General features: G+C 34.3%; 1 long non-coding RNA gene across 2 annotated transcripts; it reads left to right on the forward strand.

The window, feature by feature from the left end:
* The first annotated feature begins 7,551 nt into the window (after nt 1–7,551).
* LOC105790663 (uncharacterized) lies at nt 7,552–13,195 on the forward strand. Of its 2 annotated transcripts, XR_001132553.2 has the most exons (6): nt 7,552–7,617; nt 8,812–8,875; nt 8,948–9,108; nt 9,184–9,320; nt 9,641–12,587; nt 12,687–13,195. It is a non-coding gene; the product is annotated as an uncharacterized LOC105790663 (long non-coding RNA). The 2 variants fall into 2 exon arrangements; XR_008198374.1 differs by lacking the exon at nt 7,552–7,617 and having other exon boundaries at nt 8,004–8,875.
* The last annotated feature ends 1,779 nt before the right edge of the window (nt 13,196–14,974 follow it).

Consider the following 14,974-nt stretch of genomic DNA (forward strand, 5'->3'; position numbering starts at 1 on the left):
GGGTCCAAAAACTAAACACCCAAATGCCCGAGCCCCAAAACCAGCCAAAATCACCAACCCAAACCCAAACCCAACCTAAACCTAACCCTAATAAGCCCAATTAGCCCAATAACAGAAAATAACAATTAAGTAAACCCTAAGTGCGCCGCACCTAGGGTCTTCTGACCCCTCTGTAGTCGCCGCCTCTAGCAGCCACTAACTCTGCCACCGTACGGCCTACTCACCTCCCCACTGTTACCGTCCCACTTACACCTGCTCGTTAATCACACTGCAAAACAGAGCAAACACGCAAAGCTGAAGCAAAACAGTAGCAAACAAAATATAATATTGTATCAATCTTGGCTATAAAAGCCACTCCAATTTCTTTGTATTTCTTCTTCTTTTTCGGACACGAAAAATGGAATAAAAAATAGAAAAAAGTTGATACAGATTCAAAAGGTGTTTTTTTTCTTTCTTTTACTCTTTTATTTTTTTTCTGTTCTTTACTTTTCTTTTATTTTTTTTCTTGCATCTCAAAAAAATGGAAAGTAAATATAAAATAAAAAAGAGAGAGGTCAGATCTTACCTTTCTGGGTGTTTACGCCAACGTGGGGGGCCGAGGTTGTCATCTTCGATGACAGATGGCATTTTTGAGTCGGGGAAGTCGAAAAGCCAAAAAGAAATGGCCTTTTTCGATTTTTTCAGCCACTATGGGCAGCTACGCGGTGGTGACTCGCCGGAGCCTTCGCCGGATTTGAAGCTAAAAGGGCGAGGGGAGAGAGCTTGAGAGCATTTTCAGAAATTTTTTGGAGAAAAGAGAGGAAGAATGATTTTTTTTTTTTGCAAAATTTTTAACTTATATAGGATGTTAAAACGGCGCTGTTTTGGAGAGGTTCAGAAAGCCCCAAAACGACGTCGTTGTGACATGGATCCAACCCGAACCGCCTAGGATCCGCGTGTTTTTTGGACAAAGGGGTTATTTGCGCTCCCAGTTCTTCCTTTTTTGAGGCTGGTTACAATTGGGTCCTATCCCTTTTTACGTTTTTTAATTTTGCCACATATTTTTCATTTTTCTTTCAATTTGGTCCTTAGACCGTTTAAGAAGGAAAACGCATGGAACGACGCCGTTTGAAGGGCTGAGAATAATTTCCCATCCAGTCCTCGCCCATTTCCAGTACTTCCCATTGGGTCCTCTTTCTCTTTATTTATAATTTATTCCTTTTAAATCTCATTGTATCCTGATTTAGTCCAATTTTTTTTTTGTTATCTTTGTTATTTTAGTTATTATCATTCTCATATATTTACTTTATATTTTTAGTTTATGTACATATTTATATATCTATATACATATTTTTTATTTCTTTCATGAATATAGATATATACTTGTATATATTTTATATATATAGTTTTTATATATATAGTTTTTATATACATATACGTATATATACATACTTACATATACTCTTATATTTAATAAACTTGAAATATATATATATATATCTTTTTCATACTTTTTTATAATTTATATATATACATACATGTATATGTCTCTTACATGTACTTATATTTTTATATTTTATAATTTTCTCTATTTTTATTATTGTTTCACTTGATGTTAATTTATTTTTTGCTTATATGCCCATTATTATCCTAAAAAATGTTTTAGCTTTTATTTGTTTATTTATTGTTATGGTATATACATAATTGATTTTTTTATTTGTTTTTGCTCGTATTATTTTTACTTGCATTATCATACTTGTTATTCCGTCATATATAATTTTACCCGAATTCGTAAACAAGAGAAAATTTTGAAAATAAATGCAATACTCGGTATTTGGGATCTTCGAGAGGATTGAGCCCTAACGTATTGAGTTCTAATTTTCTTTGTTGAATCTAAATAATCGAGAATGCTCTTTAATAAAAAAACATAAATAAAAGCTCATTATCGGAAATTCAATACGTTGTGTCCTAACGCATTGGATATGACACGTTGATTTCTAGAGATGAAGATTTTTTCTAAAAAATAATAAAGACAAAAATTTACATTTGGAAATTCGAGAAAGCGTGCCCTAATGTGTTGGGTTTCGATTTCTCGTTTAGCCAAATAGCCAAATACCCTCTTAAAGTTTCAAAGTACAGGTTTTGGAAACCATAAGGTGATCTTGGTGTCGAGAGTTTAAAATACCGTATCCTAATGTGCTGGATGTAATATTCTTTCGGAACAAGAGAATCCTAAATTCCAACCCACATTATTTGAAAATTTTTAGGATCGTATTTTTTAAAAATTCTTCAAAGTTTTTAATCTTCGACACTAAAGACACTAGATAATCAACTACGTACCAATTTTGGGCGTTACGAGGATGCTAATCCTTCTTCGTACGTAATCGACTCCCGAACCTGTTTTTCTGAATCTTGTAAACCAAAATTATTGTTTTAATAAATAACCACTTTTCGAGGTGACCCAATCACACCTCATAAAAAAGGATTGGTGGCGACTCTCGTATTCGTTTTCTTTTTCAAAATCCAAGTTGACCCATTTTTCACAACAAAATGGTGTCAACATCACACACAGCTGAGACACACGCCCGTGTCTCTGCTCGTGTGGACAAATATAGGTCATTTTCCTAGCAATATTTCTCACCCAATTTGTCATCCACCTAAATCAACATTTTTGGACATCGTCAAGCCATAACAAAGCAATCAAAACAATCCAAAATCATGTCTTAAACTTGACATATTACCACATACAACCAATGTGCCCTTAGGCACTCCAAATGAAAATTTAAAGACATGTTAACCAAATATTCATATTTCTCTAGATAACCAAATGCATATATATGCATAATCAAGCTCACACTTCAAACATGATAAAACCACTTATATACACATCAAAATATACCAACACAAGCCTTTCAAATTGCTAATCACAACAAAACATTTACATGTCATCATTGGCTAAATTAACTTATACATGCTATTATAGCCAAAATTGATTTATTATATATACCGAAATGGGCCGATGGATAGTGTGATGTAGCTCTGACCAGTTTCCAACCCTTACGAGCTTCTGAGTTACTATAAAACAGGGGAAATAAAACAGAGTAAGCATTTAAGCTTAGTAAGTTCGTATAACATGGAATTTAACTTACCATTATTTCACATGTAAGGTAAGCATACAAGAATTATCCAAACCAACTTGGCCAAAAGCCTAAACACATATCCTCATCAACCATGTTAGTCATGTATTTCATATGAATATCAAGAAACATGTATGAGCTCAACAATAATCAAATTTCTATATACATATACTTTTCACATCTTGTGTCCATATAACACGTACAATCATATCCATATATTTCAAATATATACCCGTAATATTTTATCTCGAATTCATATTGTCTCATATTAGAACTTTGCCCGTTAAACCATTTAAAATATCATTGGATACACGGGTAGTAGACACAAAGTGTACAAAACTGTAATCCGTCAATTCATGTACACATATGCTCATACGAGCATATAAACGGGAAGCTCTTTTGAGCCATGTAACGGGAAGCTCATGTGAGCTATATAACGGGAAGCTCTTGCGAGCCAATTATTGGGAAGCTCATACAAGCCATAAACGAGAAGCTCAGGAGAGCCATTAATCGGGAAGCTCATGAGAGCCAAATATCGGGAAGCTCGTTAGAGCCATATAGCGTGATGCTCATAAAAGCTAAATAACGAGACGTTCTTGCAAGCTGTGGTGTGTCTGCAACACATGCAGGACACAACCAATTCGGGAACCCTAATGACATGTCATTTGTATCCATCGAATTTCCAAGGTTCAAACGAGATTCTATACTTGTCGGATATGTGATTAGTATTTTACATGGAAATTACACATTTCACACACATAATAATATTCAATTCAAAAAACTACAAATATACAATTTAGTTACACGAACTTACCTCGACAAGTGTACGTAAATTCGTAGGCTACTAATCCGATACTTTCTCTTTTTCTCAATCTAACTCCATATTAGGTCTATCCGGATCTATACGAATGAATTTAGCTCAATTTAATATATTCACATTCAATTCAGTCTAATACACCTCTTTAAAAAGTACTATTTTGCCCCTATACTTTTAATTAATTATGATTTCATCCTTAGGCTCGGAAAATAAAATTCATACAATTTAATCCTTATTCCAAGCCTAATAAATTTTCATATATAACAATAACAGGCCATGCATTTCATAAAATTTAGAATTTTTCCATGAATTTTCCATCTTTTCAATTTAGTCCCTAAATTATAATTTTATCAAAATTCTCTTTACAAAAGTTGTTTATCTATCAACGACCTATCATTTTCTACCAGAAAACTTCATAATTCAACTATACTCATCCATGGAAAAACCTTAACACTTTAATAGTTTTGCAAATTAATCCCCGAGATAGCTAGATTAAGCTATTACGATCTCGGAAACATAAAAATTATTAAAAATGGGACAAGAATACATACCTAATTAAAAAAAAAAAGCTTGCTTGAACTCAACTCTCATAGCTAGGGTTCCCATGTGTTTTTGATGAAAAGATGATGAAAATAGGTTATTTAATTCCTTTATCATCTTTATTTTATTAACTTTCCAAAATTAACCTTAATAATTTACTAAATTCCAATGATGAATAATCATACTTATCTACTAAATACTTAAAATGGTCTATTTGCCATATAAGGACCTCCAATTTTGAATTCCATAGCTATTTGATACCTTTAGCTACTAGAATTCAACTTTTGCACTTTGTGCAATTTTGGTCCTTTTCATCAAATTCGACATGTAATTGGTAAAATTTCTTAACAAAATTTTCATACGTTATTTCTATCATACTATATATCATAAAATAATATTAAAATAAATTTTCTTCCGACTTCGAATTTGTGCTATCAAAACCACTGTTCTGATTTCACTGAAAACGGGCTGTTACATACAATCTCTTGTTTTTCTATCAAGCACACATGAAGCCACCATAATGTCTTTACCTAACCCCTCAATGTCCATGGTTTGATGCCCATTATATAGTGCCTTTTTTTTAGTGCCAGGGACAGGGAAGGTTCAAGTTTTCAACTTGTTTAGTCTCAAGGCTTCAAACATGAGGCTCATCAAGAAAGGATTATTCGAGGCTCAAATTATGGGAACTAATGATCAATAGCATAAAGGTAAGTCTTTTGGGCTCTAGGCTACGCAAAAAATGCCTTAGGTCCTTCATGAAACATTTCACAAGACATGCGTCCTATCATGCATACATTTATTTGAATGAACAATAGTCAATTCAAGCTTTATTTATCTACAAGTATCCACACAATCCATTTATTCTATGACACAATTTACACATTTTTCATTACAAGTGTTTGTCTCCAGTCTATTAAGCAAATTAACTTATTGAACTAATTAGTCTATTTCTAAGAATACCAAATTATCTAATATCAATCAAAATTTACATGCTCGATAGTCCAAAACACTTACTCAAAATCTACAACTAGTGACCTATTGTCTAATTATAAGCCAAGCACCATGCAAACACAAGAAAATCAAAGAAACAAAAATAAAAATATTTTTGGTAATATTTGAAATTTTTTGAAAAAATAACATAAAAGTTAAAAACATGCAATTAAACACACAAGAACAAAGAAAACTAAAATGATGTGCATTCCCCCACACTTAAACAACACATTGTCTCCAATGTGTACCCAAAACAAGAGTTAAGGAGCTTATTGGACTTCCCTAAAAGTGTTGAGGTGCATCAAAAAGGACTAAAGTCGTCCACCTCCTCGTTTCAGCTTAATATTGTAGTGTAGTCACCGAAAAGAGTGGCTGCACAAAATAAAAAAAATAGAGACACAAAAAAAATCAAAAGCAAATAATAAAAATATAATAAAAAACTAAAACAAGCAAGTCCAAATCTGTCCCAAAAAATAAGTTTAGTAGTTTATAGTTACATGCCACATAAAAATAAAATAAAAGAAAAATATGCAAAGACATGCACTAATCATGGTTTCTGGAGTCTGGCTCTGGTTTCGCCCTCTCTTTTCCTTTTCCCTTCACGACTAACCTTTTGCAGGACTAACGCGTTGCTCAGTGACATGACTCCACTTCACTAGGGCTGCGAAAAGCTACCCCCTTTTTATCCTCATTACGTCATTTGTCATTCATTCCACTTCCTTCTTGAACAGATGCAAAAGTTGGCTTCACAGGCTATAGTGTGTCTCCCCAATTCTTTAAGTTGCTTCTGAATGCCATTGAGAATTTTCTATAAGCGAGACTTTTTCGGAAGCGTGCGTGACACCTCCCCCTCGTTTTTATAGCCATGAGCCCACTCCTGAATTTATTTTTGCTATAGCTTCTGGAACTCCTAGAGCATTGAATCATCTATCATGTATATCAGGGGGTTATGGTACGATTCGACGGAATCCATACTCACACCTACTCAACGGCATAGGTCCGCGAGCAAATGTGGGAAATAAATTCCATCCCCACCTCCTATCACATAACATCACATATGTTGATAAATCCAAGTCGCCAAACATATACACTTTTTTTGCCAAAATGGAGGTTAACAAAATAGCTCTAAAATCATTAACTGCTTTAGTGTTAAGCACTGGGCTAACACGAGTACAGATAATTTACATCCACAGTTTTGCTATCGGGAATATTAACGCGTGACTAAATGAATGGGGCAATCCTGTTACAATTTCTCATTGTTATTCTTCTCTAACTTCCGTTAGGTAGCTCATTATGGCATCCATATCTATGTCGTGGTGACTTAGTAAGTCAAGAAATTCGATGTCATCGTTTCCATAGAATGGGACGTCATAATATGCACAAATTTCCGCAGGGGATGTCTACGACCCGGTTCCTAATATACACCTAGTAGCTTTCAGCCACTTTCAAATTCGAGTAAAACTCTAGAACCACAGGTATAACTATAGGAGCCTTAGGCGAGGGACAAAAGTCTTGCCAACCATGAAATCCAACAATATCCAAAACTTCACTGTCGAACAAAAAGGCAGGGTCAAAATCGTAGTTATTGTTAAATGGTTGTCCACGAAGCGTAAGAAAAAAAAAATTCAGTCTCTTTAGATATGAATTTTCTTTAGTCTTGTTTTGATGATGATGTTGGTGTCGGTTGGGATCAAGTTGGTTTTACCTTTCTTAGGGGCATATTCGTACCACTTTTAATTTAATCACGCAAAAGAAAAAGCAAAAACCTAGTCAACTTGTAACAGCCCGTTTTCAGTGGTGTCGAAAACGGTGGTTTTAGAATCTTGTTTTTCGATGATTGAGTAATTAAGGTATAATGATTAAATCGTAAAAACCGTAAAAATTAATCGTTATTGATTTCTATTAGTTAAAATGCTTGATTAGAAATTTTTTAAGGGTTTATGTGACAATTAGACCCTAATGCTTTGACATGAAGGGTTGGTGCTTGTTAAATTATTAAATTATATGTTATAATTATGTTAAATTATAGTTAAAATATATTAAAACATAAAAGCAAAGTAAGTGACCATTTTTCTTCATCTTTCTATCCTCTTCTCCACCGATTCCACCATTGTTATAGATAGAAAAAATTTGGCCAAGGTCTCATCTTTGCATGTAAGTGATTTCAAAACTCATTTTTCGTAAATTTTATGTTTTTGAGATCGTTGTAGCTTGATTTAGCTAATATAGGGATTAGATTCTAAAATTGTTAAAGTTTTGAAATGTTTTTATTGATGATTTTTGAAGCTTTTGGTGTTAAACGGTTTGGTTGTAAATTTAGATGTGATTAGGGACTAATTTGTAATGTGAAATTTGTTAGTTTTGATTATAGAAACTAAAATAAAAATAATTTAAAATTAGCATGAAATTTTTGTAAATATGAATATTAGAGGACTGTATAAGGATGTGATTGAAATCAGATTGTAAAACGAATTTTAAATGGGAAAGATATGATTGTTTAAGGGGCTTAAAATTAGAAAGGGCAAATAGTTCTCTTTTGCCTCTAGGTACCAGTTGAGGCAGTTGCTTGCACTTCCGCTCGGGAAATTCATGTCTAGTTTCAGGCTACCGTCTAGCTATTTCCACTGTAACCTTAGATACTTTACATGCAACAGATTACAATTTCTAAGGTTTAGATTATATGTCCTCTTTTATTATTTTGGTTCAGTTTTACTTCTATTCCAACAGAACTTCATTCCAGGTGTCTGTCTTCCTTATCTCTCTTGTTGATCACGCAAATGCCAGGCTTCTTTTTCCACTATCCCTATTTTTTCATTTTTTCCAAAAAGAAGAAAAAAAATCTTTCCAAGGCCTTTCACTCTGCACAATCATGATGGTAACCCTGTGTTCCCACTCCAGAGTTCTGTACTTTTTTGTACCTCTATTTAGATTTATTTGATTTTATGTAGGGGTGGCTGAGGTTGTTTTTCGATTTATTTGGCGATTTGATGATGAAAGGGGACGGAGGGGGGTGGACTCTGGTGCTTAAAAGGATCAAATATTTGGTTGGACAAAATTTCTAAAGAACTCGCAAGACAAATGAGAAAGTATAGTCTAAGTTGGTTATAACAAGGCATGTGGCACTCATCTAATGTGCCTTGGAATTTACCCTGGTAGAGATATAGTTGATGGAAGCTAGATTCCAATTTTGCTTGTTGTCAAGTGTCATTAATGTCCCTAGATTATGACCTTGGTCCCACAGAATATAGTATCATATTCAAATTTTTTGGTGCTTCTGGGATAGAAAGAAATGGATTTTAGTTCGCATTCAATTGCGTTTTGACTTTTCTTCGCATGCACTTTGAGTAGGGCTGTACCCTCTGCCGTTTTTTCCCTGCCACCAATTGGAGAAGTTGGTCTTACTAAAGAACTGGTGAGGAACTGTTTGGTACATTAGTAACAGCTGAAATTGGTTTATTTTGCTCACAATTCAACGGTTTTGCAGGCTATAAAAGAATAGGGTGATATTGATGTCTACACTGCAAACTTCAGGCCACACTATCTGGGCTTCCTGATTGGGTTTTCATGAAACTTATAGCCTGTGCAAAGACAAACAAAGTTCTTGGTCTGCACATGTGTGGAGAAGATTCCGCCGAAATTCTGCAGGTTCAAGCCTTTACCTAAATTAGTGCTTTCCATTTCAAGTTCTGCAGTTTTCTCTGATGTGGAGTTGTTTGCCAGGGATTTGCAGTTGCTATAAAAGCTGGGCTGACAAAAGCAGATTTAATGCCACGCTAGGTATTCATCCTCCATCAACTGAGGAGTTTGTCACAATGCGTACTCCTACTAGGAAAATACGACAGAGCCTTGAGTCTGAGGTTTGTCTCAACCTTCTGCTTCGAAACTTGTTGTCTAATATGTTTAATTACCTCTAATCTTGTAACTGAAAATCACTGAAGTCAACAAGGTTACTGAGAAACTGGCAATGCCTTTGCCATACAAGAGAAATTGTTTTTCAGCAATAGTTACCTAATTTCCTTGCTGCTATTTAACCAACTGATTTCCAAGCTGCTGGTTTTTGTTACTTTTTGACTTAGACAAACTTAAATGTTCAAATGGTTTATTTGCTTTGAGTTTATATTTTTGCAATCCGTGTTTTGAACCATTTACTAATGATATATTTTTTTTATGCAACCAGTAATGTTATTCCAATTTCATCACCATTGCTCCCACTGAGTGCTGTTACTCTATTTAATGACATGTGGAAAGAGTGAGGCAAACGCTACGGCAGGGGTTTAGCAAGAGTGATTGACTGGCAGTACATTTTGGGAGTTACTTTTAAGGTGCAAAGAACTGGCATGCTGTTCTTGTGACTAATAGAGAATGAATTTTTGCTTTGCGGGTGTTGTTTTGAGTTCTTACAACATGTACCAAATCCTAGATAATTTCAGAGTTCTTGCTGGTCAAATTGATTCTTTTTTTTTTTTTTTGGGGGGTCATAGGATATACTGATTCACTTAGGATCTTAGAGACAAACTTTTGTGTTTGACATGAAATATGGTCTCTGTATGCAAAAAGAAGCTTAACCGCATAAATTATTTGTTCAACTTTAAAATCAAGTGAAATTACCCTTGTGTTCTTGCTGCAAGCATTATTCCTGCTTTGCTTATTCCCTCTCTGGTTTTTCGCCCCTTAAGTGAACCCTTCAAGTTGTGCAATCATCTCAAGCAACTTGTTGGGACTACTGGTGTCTGTCCATCTTGCTTATGGTTGATGGAACTCAGATTTTGACTTGTTGAATGAATGATCATATGGAGCAAAGCTATCCTTTGGGTTGCCACTCATTAAAGCAAGCTACAGAAGGAGATTCCTAAACACAAGATTGTACTGTGAATTTGTTCTGAGAACCTTAAAATAGGATCCCCATCCAAGAATCTCTCAATTTTGCACTAAATAATCCAACCCCTATATTTTCTCTTTTTTTTAAATGATAGCCGTAGTTTTTAATTTTCCTTTTCATCAACTTCAGTCATTTACATTAATTTTTTTGGGGGAGAGAAAGAATATCCTTGTTTGTTTTCTGGAAGATGACTTTGGCATTCATTAATAGCTGGCTTGTTTGACCCACGTTTCCCAAGAGTTAAAATATCAAATAATCAATGGGGCCCTATCATGGTGGGCAAGTTAACTGTAGACTATTCTAGATGGCTTGATGCTGATTGTTCAATCTCCATTACCTTGCACATTAGCTTAGTTGGTGGTGGATGAGTCCATAAAATAGTAGTTCAAGGAAACAGAGAGACACTGTACAACCTATGTATTTGTTCATACAAGAAGAACCATACATCATCTATCATCTATGAAACTTCAATCTTTTATACAGGTTGCTGTGATGCCATAGTAGATGCTTTGGTCAACCTATTGCATCACTTGTGTTAGCAGTATCATAATGCAAACTGGCTAATGATTTGATCTTTTAACTATAATGCTCAGTTGCCTGACCTAATTGCTTGAGATGGTGGTGGGTATCTTCATGGTGATGATCAAGTATAGGCCGTTCCTGTTGCATCCAACGACCGTCTTTGTTCCTCACCATGCCCTTGTTCTCATCTTGCCTCCAATATGGTGGAACCAAGTAATGGTCTTTCAAAAAGTCACTGGCCTTGTTCACCAAAGCAGGGTCCCTCCCGCTTGCCAGTACAAATCTACGGCCTTTCCCATGGTATCTGCCACACGTACAAATTACCACATCAAATGAAAATCCAATTAATTTGATGATTATCTTTTTCCTATTATACAAATCTTCACTACAATCATCATCAAGTTGCTTCCGAACTTATCTCATTCAAATCTTATATAATACTTTCCAATTCCACCATCAGCTACCGTAATCATGACCACCATTAATTATGAATATATCCATGCGATTATAATTATTTATTGCAACTTTGGTATCAACCACTGAAAGTGGGTAATGTCAAATATGAGAGTATTTATAATTATTTTTAACACCAAACATCATATTGGGTCCTAGAAAGCACCATATTCAACATCATTATCAGCGGCTGGTTGCTAATAAGAAAATGACCAACTGATGAGGTGATGAAAAAGGAGGTTCATTTCATTTATGGTTAATTTAACTCACAATGCAGGTTCATGCTGAACTCTGGTTTGAGCATAAGAAACTAACCCGTCAAGTAAGTGCAAGTGAGCTTCCAGGTTATGAGCACAAGTCAGATCCCCGGTCTGCTTCAAAAATGGCGAGTGTGTATGATCTAAGGCCAGTTCAACTCCGACGTGGGAGTAACTCCAAGGCAATCCCTCAGCCAGCTTCATCAACACAGGCGACACGTTTTCATTGAAAAACAGTCCTGGAGATTTAGGGACTATATCATGCACATTCACCACCCTCAACACCTTAACTCCCAGCGATTCCATCCGTTCCTTGAACCTCACGTTACCAACCCTAGGACCCGAAAACGAGAACACGCTAACAGGCACAGCTCTGCAATCATTTAACAAATTTAGACCTGTTTCAACGATATCATAGGCGCTGAGAATCGCCAGGGCACTGCCTAGACTGTGACCAGTTATGGTAATGCTTATCTCTTCATCTTGGTACAGTTCAAGCAATTTCTTCACTTCAGTTAGAATCTGTTCCCTGGCTGAAAACTTGCAGAACCGGCAATTCACATCCTTATCAGTGTAGAGATCAAGGAAACCCGATTCTACTTTCACCATTGGATCGGGGCATGGAATTTTGTTGGAAGAAATCGGTTTGAGAAAATCCATCAAATCTGCAATCCACTCTAGGCGTGTCACCGTGCCCCTCCAAGCAATGGTGATGTCCCGATGGCCTAAACGCTTTGACATTTCGTCGTCAGACACGGCAACATATCCGATCCAATTCGCATTCTTACTCCACACTTTGGGCCACCGTGATTTCTTGAAAAAATTCGGAAGGTTAATGTTGGATGTGGCGAAGAGGTACCTAGAGATGTGGTAGCCATGGTGTGCCATGCCTAGAGCATCAAAGAACTGCCGACGCGTGAACCTGCAGCTCCCACAGTACTTGGAAAAGGGGTCGAAATCGAAAGCGTCGTAAGCGGCTTGTGCCATCTCGCCGTAGCGAATCAGCTCGGAGCGTAAGAGAGGGTCCATTGGATCCAACATCCCAACCCAATCATCTTGACCCTGGATTTCTCTCCATACATCGGCTAAACGTCTTTCTTCTTGTTTAACAGGCTCGATTTCCTTTTCGAAGTCATGGATGATAGAGGACAATGGCTCACTTGTTTTGGACAAAGCTCGAGGAATCCTAGGTGATCTTTTCGAAAACTCCATGCTTTTGTTACGTCCAATGCAAAATTTCTGACCCGACAACGACGCAACTGAAGTACATTTTTCATATGGCAAAACCTGATGATCATCATGGAGTTGGCGGTTGATAGAAAGAAAAGTTTGGGATAGAGAAATGGCCATTGAAACAAAACAAAAAAAGATAGTGTATACACTGTAGGAAGAGAGGTTTAATATAATACAAAGACCACAAATCCCCAATGACTGAGTTGGTATTTTATTATATTGTAATATGAACAGATTTTTTTTTTTTTTTTGTAATGCATGTGATTCATGAGGAATCCTAATCCTCAAATTAGTCAATGTTTTCAGGTTTCCGAGAAGTCCTTGGCAATGGCATCATTCTATAGTTAATTCTTTACAAATAAAGAAGAGATATTTATCTTTTAAATAATGCACGGCTGGAGTTGAGTTGGTGTACTTCTATGGGAGACAATGTGATCTGCATCTTACGATGTAATCTTAAATACTTCTCAAATTAAACGTACGCCAATAACTATAAGTGATAAACTAGAAAAGTTATTGCAAAATAATTAACATCTTTTTTTAAAAAAATTCTTTATTTTGTAACAGAAAAAAAATTGTTTGATTTCTTTTTTGTTGTTGTAACAAGGGTATCCGTTGTCAATAACTGTAATTAATTTTCTCGCTGTAGATGCTTTTTAAAGAAATAAATGGTTGTGTAAGAATTGAATCTCTGACCAGATGATTAAGGGATAAGGTATCGAGTATTTTGATTTCTGAATAACTATTATTCTTCTTTATATATATATATATATAAATGCATTGTTATTTTTTATGACTGTTCATAGGAACATTGACTTCTATGAGAGAAGTCTTGTCTTTGAAGTGTTATTTTCTGGATAGTTGACTCAAATTGTCAACAATAAAAGGTATTGTCTCCGTGTCGGGTTTTGTCTCCGGTCTTTATAGAAAGCCGTGTATAGTTCACAGAAAGGACACCTTGGTTGACGAATATCGATACCTACAAGACTAAAAGTACTTAAGCGTATTGTAACTCAAATCACCAATCATGATTTTATACGCAATTTATTTAAATAACGAGTAGGGTAGAGATTATACACATTATATAGTATTGATTTTTTTATGTCGTTTTTGTGGCATGATTGACCAAATTATAGAGGCAAGTAGCAATGTTACAGCTCAGGAACTTTGGTATCGTATCCGAATGTAGATCTCCAGTAGATATGATCAGCGGCTGATAATTATATATATATATATATATATATATGCATGTCAGCTATAATTATACATACAGCACTTTATATCTTTTTGTTTTGGGGTTAAAAACAACACTTTATATCCTTGTTTTCGAGGTAATATATATTCATATGAGCTTTATAAAAATAAAAAAAACTATACATATTTTTATTTAATTTGTAATTAAACTTTTATAATATAAAAATAAATATTTTATATTTAAAATAGTAAAAATAAGTTAAAAGTTTTAAATAATTTTTTTAATTATCATAAAAAGTTATTGATTATTCTTTACTTATTTGAAAATTATTTTTAGAAATATTTATAAAAAGAAACCAACGAAACCAATTTCACCCCTACATATGAAGAAAATCCCATAAATGGGATTGAGATCTATTTACTAAGAAGTTTTTAAATAAAAGACAATTATACTCTATTATTTATTTATGTATTTTATTTAATTTTGTTCACTTTGTTAATTTTAAAATAATAAAATTAATTACACATTGAAGTGCTAGAAATTTAAATATATTTGGATTCTTTCATAAAAATATATATATTTCACTTCGGTAAAATTAAGCATTTTAAATTTTATTTAATTAGTTATATATTAAAACATGAGATGAATTTATTAAAATTTTTATGTAAAATTAATTAGTTGCCATTATTTAGTAGATTTTAATGAAAAAAATTGATTAAAATATAAAAGAAAAATGGAATCATTTAAAAGTTAATTAATTAAATTAACATTAAAATATTTAATATGTATAAAAATTATTAAAAGGAAACAAAAGTAAAAGACAAAATAAAAATAAAATATAATTACCATTTATAATAGTTTCAACCAATGAGGCCTTAGTTTAATTATAATTTTAAGGTCTAAGAAATTTAAGATACCAAATTTTCAAACCATGATTGAGTTTTCAAAACATATTTATTCTAATTTATGCCC

Source organism: Gossypium raimondii, chromosome 8, assembly GCF_025698545.1.
Source record: "Gossypium raimondii isolate GPD5lz chromosome 8, ASM2569854v1, whole genome shotgun sequence".
NCBI lineage: Eukaryota > Viridiplantae > Streptophyta > Magnoliopsida > Malvales > Malvaceae > Gossypium > Gossypium raimondii.